The sequence below is a fragment of the Cygnus atratus genome, chromosome Z, assembly GCF_013377495.2.
Source record: "Cygnus atratus isolate AKBS03 ecotype Queensland, Australia chromosome Z, CAtr_DNAZoo_HiC_assembly, whole genome shotgun sequence".
Classification (NCBI taxonomy): domain Eukaryota; kingdom Metazoa; phylum Chordata; class Aves; order Anseriformes; family Anatidae; genus Cygnus; species Cygnus atratus.
In genome coordinates, this window is record NC_066396.1 from 73,585,898 (window position 1) to 73,590,753 (window position 4,856).

General features: G+C 51.3%; 1 long non-coding RNA gene across 1 annotated transcript; it reads right to left on the bottom strand.

Moving 5' to 3' along the window:
• Positions 1-250: 250 nt before the first annotated feature.
• LOC118257014 (uncharacterized) lies at positions 251-3,223 on the bottom strand. The gene is made up of 3 exons (XR_004781435.1): positions 3,102-3,223; positions 847-1,025; positions 251-735 (listed from the first exon to the last, which is right to left on the bottom strand). It is a non-coding gene; the product is annotated as an uncharacterized LOC118257014 (long non-coding RNA).
• Between the last annotated feature and the right edge of the window lie 1,633 nt (positions 3,224-4,856).

Sequence of the window (4,856 nt, forward strand, 5' to 3'; positions counted from 1 at the left end):
CATTTTGGGGTAGCTGCGCTTCAAGAGTCCTCCTCGTGGTTCCCATCCTGCTCGCCCGTGGTCTGTGCACACCCCCACTGACACCAGCGGGAGAGCAGATTGTTTTCTGCAGACAGTCTCACCTCTGTATTCGGAGAGGACTCAAAAGGGGAAAGCGAGCCTAGCACTGTGCGTTATGCACACTGTGTTTTGCTTCAGAGACATCTAAACTTCAAACAGACAGAGGGGCGCAAGGACTGCACTCAGGGAAGAAAAGCATTTTATTAATGCCCAGGTACATGAGGTTGGCTTCCTGGGCTGCCAGTCAAAGGAGTCTTTGGTGGTTTCGAAGCAACCAAAACAAGGATGTGGGAAAGAAAGGCCAGCCTTATCTCCCGACAGGCCTGCACTCTCCTGTGGGGGATGCAGGCTCCTCTTGTATCTCACCGTGCCACATTTACTGGCCGTGACCTCCTCGCTGGGTGGAGCGTAACACAGAAAGCTCTGAATAATTTAATATTGACTCAGCAGGGGAGGAAGCAAATAACTTACAGATTGTGATCGAGGCGGCTTTAAAGGAAAAAGAAACATCTCACTGTAGAGGAGAAACGTTGTCTGATGCTAAACGACAAGCTGTGACTGCTGAGAAAACCAAACTTCGTTGCATGGTGCTGCTCCTGGATGAAGTTTCTTGAGCGTGAGCACGGAGGTTTGCAGCATGGCTTCTCATTAAAGAGAAAGTCCCCAGGAAATTTGCTAAAGAGGAAGAAAACGTAACGCTGAGCTTGTTTTGCTGAGTCAGAATGATGCAAGGGTGCTCGGGAGGAACAAACACTGGCTTTTGAGTCACCTGATAAAATCATGTACCTTGACTATCTCTTCACTCTGCTGATAGAAAATGGCTTCAATGAGCAGAATCCTCAGTAGCCGTGCTGATCTTTCCTCGTAATGCACTTTGTTCGCACGTCCCCTGCTTTGTCATGTGCCCTGCGCAGTACGCAGGCACAGGGTGAACTCCTGCACACCTCACCGCCAGGCTGCAGCCTCTAATAAAGACAACTGACGTTAAGAAAGAATAAATCACAGAATCGTAGGATCACAGAACGGCTGAGGTTGGAAGGGACCTCTGGAGATGGCCTGGTCCAACCCCTGCTCAGGCAGGGACACCCAGAGCAGGCTGCCCAGGATCAAGTCCAAGTGGCTTTTGAAGATCTCCAAGAAGAAAGACTGAAGCAAACATGTGTCTCTAATGGCTCAGTGTCACTAATGGGTGTTCTTCTGCCCCCACTCCAGAGTATAGCAATGGACTCTCAGCAGAGCTCTTACAGCAGTACCCAGAGAGGAAACGTCTTATGTGAGCCACGTCCCTCTGGGAGGCTCAGTTCCAAACCATGTTTGTGCTTAAAGAGCAAAGGATGTAAAAAGGGCTTTTAAATTTGGTGAAAAGGGGATGGGGGAGAGCATGATTTTCAGAAAAATACCCACTGGTGCTTTTACTCTTCACCAAAGGGCAGCAGGGAAGGAAGTTCAGTGGGCAAATACTTTTTCCTCTCACCACCCACCACCCTGCCTTGTGTTGGGAAGACCACCAGCAGTTCCCACCCCTGGAAAAGGCTCAGGAGAGGGGCTTGCAGCCCACAGTGGGCAGGCTTTGCCCCAGAGCAGCAGATTCGGAGGGGCAGTGGCTGACCTGGGGCAGAACGTCCCATCCACGCACACCCACTGCCTCCAACACATTCCCACTGAGCCTGTGGGGCTGCAGAGGGGGGACACAGTGCTCAGACAGCTCTGAGAGCGGCTCCTGCATGGCAGGCAGAGAGCTGACAAGTGCCAGCTTGTTGCTGCTGGCTGCGGGAAACCCATTTATTCCATTTACTCCAGGAGGACCGGGCGGTGCAATGGCCTGCAATTCCAAAGTCGGTTTGGCAGTGGTTAAGTGGAGGAAAACAGTGGCTGAGTCATCTTTATTTATAACGTTGGACAAAATTGGGTCTCAAACATGAAAAAAAAAAAAATACCCCCCCCTCCAGACTGCAGGAATGTGAAATATCGCCAGCTCTCCCAAGTAAAGCAGCCCCATCAGCTGCAAAGAGCCTGCCATTTCAAGGGCCAGGCCAACAAGCAAACTCATTTCTACATGTAACATTTAACAACTTGGGGCATAAAGTGGATTTGAGAGGGATGAAGAGTGAGGGATTTCCATGGGCACCTTCCCCTTCCTGAAGTCTGTCCTCCAGCGACTAGAATAAAACAAAGCAGGGGTCAAGTTGCTCCTGGGTTTGATAGTGGTAAGACCAAGACCTCAGATACATTGGGATGAGCACTGAGCACCGAATATCCCGAATCATTCCAGATGGAAATGTGTTCTGGGGATTTCATGCAGTTCTTGTTTCACCAACCTGGAGGTTTAGGTCCTACTTGGCAGAGATTATTTCTGTTACGGATATACATAAGAGGGGATTCTCAGCGTGCACCTGTAATATTTTTGCCAATTGTTTTCCCCTTCACTTAGTGGTAACAGAGCATACAGCAACTTAAGCAGGCAATACTAACACACCCACTACAAAACACCTGCTTTCCCCTTCTTTTCTCAACAGTGTTTGCCTCCTGCCCTGTCCATACTGGTGACCAGTCAGCGTGGATGAAGGCCAGAGGTCTTGCTGGAGCCACCAGCTTTGTGCTGAGTCCATGCCATGGGGGACAGCCCAGAGCCAGGTGCCCTCAGCACCTTGATCTCTCCATTTTAGCTCCTTTACCAAATTTCCCCAGAACCCCTCAGCTAGCTGCCCACTGGCCTCGCTGTTAAGAGGAGCAAGTCTCTGGGTTCAGGGATCACAAAACACAACAGCAGCAAGCAAGGTGCATCTGCAAAGGCATGCGAGTGTTGATGCTCTGCCAAACTGTGGCCCAAAACCAGCATCCCAAACACTGCCCCTGCACCATCGTGTGTCTCAGCAGCCACACTGGTGGAAACCAGCATGTGGTCCCATGGCGCCGGAAATAGTTTTTGCTGGGAGGTGGTGAGCAAAGCTGGGGAGCAACCAGAGAAAGGGGACAGGCTCTCCAGTGAGGAGTTCCTTACGGTCCCATGCTTTTCCTTTCCTTTTCCAAAAATAACCTACCTTGCCACAGCAACAAGCATCCTTGCTGTCTGAGAATGCTGATGGAAACTGGGCCTTTATTCCAGCACTGAAAGGAGCAGTGAGTCAAGAGAGCCCTTAACTTCATTAAGAGCTTGAAGGACTCAAGAACTAATTTGCCTGTCTAGACCAGCACAGTGTCTGGGTGCTGCTTCTCCTCTGTTGTTGTAGCCTCTCTCAGAAATGTCGAAATCAGAGCATGTTTTTTCAAACTCAGAATTTCCTTTCTCTATGTTGCATCACCAGCTCTCGTTATTTCCTTTCTGCATTTTTTTCTTCTCTCCTTTTGCATCTCCACCTGTTTTGGCCCTACAGGATCCCTGTGCCCTGCAGCAAATGGGAGGAAGGCAGGGATGTGACCATGCCAGGAGAAAAGCATAAAGACAGCGCTGGAGGTGGGCCCCAGGACCTCTGCCACTAGGTCCACATTTCCACCTTGGTTTTGGGATGAGTCTGAGTTATAGAACGTCAAAATAAGCCAAGATGCAAGGGTCCTTGAGTCCAACTCCTAGCTCCACACAGGACCACCCAAAACACAGACCCTATCTCTGACAGCGTTGTCCAAATGCCTCCAGAACTCTGGCAGCTCGGTGCCTTGTCCACGGCCCTGGGGAGCTTGTCCCAGTGCCTGACCACCCTCTGGGTGCAGAACCTTTCCCTCACACCCAGCCTGACCCTCCCCTGTCCCAGCTCCATGCCGTTCCCTCGGGTCCTGTCGCTGTCCCCAGAGAGCAGAGCTCAGCGCCTGCCCCTCCGCTCCCCTCGTGAGGGAGCTGCAGGCCGCCATGAGGCCTCCCCTCGGCCTGCTCTGCTCTGGGCTGAACAAACCCAGGGACCTCAGCCGTTCCTCATACGTCTTCCCTTCAAGACCCTTCACCATCTTTGTAGCCCTCCTTAGGAAGCTCTCTAATAGTTTTATGTCTTTTTTATATTGTGGCACCCAAAACTGCTCACAGTGCTTGAGGTGAGGCTGCACCAGAGCAGAGCAGGACAGTCACTTCCCTCGACCAGTGGCAGTGCTGGACCTGAGGCACCCCAAGGTGCAGTTGGCCTGAAGAACATCTCAAAGCAGCTGGGATCCAGGCAGGACCTTCCACAGTCCGTGGCCATGCAGGGCTTCTTAGGTCTCAGAAAAGCTGCTCACCAGTCCAAGGCATCACTCAGGTGAACCCCTGCAGGAACCCTGACACCATCCCAGGACACAAGACCTTGGAGAAGGTCACCTGAACCCTGGTGGCAGTGCCCAGCCCTCTTGCCCTCAGCCAGAAGCATCTTGCGTCAGGTTGGGGTGCCCAGGGCTTGTTAATAAATGTCACATTTCTCAGAAAGCCCTCATAAGTCATTCAGGTGTTGCCAGGAGAAGAATTGCACTGCTATAAACCTGGATTGTTTGGCTCCTCTTAATTAGCCACAAAGTCAGTAAACATTAACTATGCAGGTGGATCATGTGATGCACGTAGATGGTTAGGTCCCAGCTGAATGCTTTCATTTATTTATATATTTATTTATTTTTGGGGACCCTGTTTTTGGAGGTGGGCTGTCTGGTGTCTGCAGGAAATGAAGACAAGGCCCCTGCATTTCCCTGCCTCTTTGCTAGGCGCGTGGTCCACTAAGCACAAGCAGCACGGTCAGCTTGAAACCCTCCCCCAGAACCTCTGGCAGAGGTTGAGGTTCATCCCAATTTTACAGGGAGGCTGGAAAGAGACCCAGTGCTTCTCTCCCCTTTGGGCACTGCCA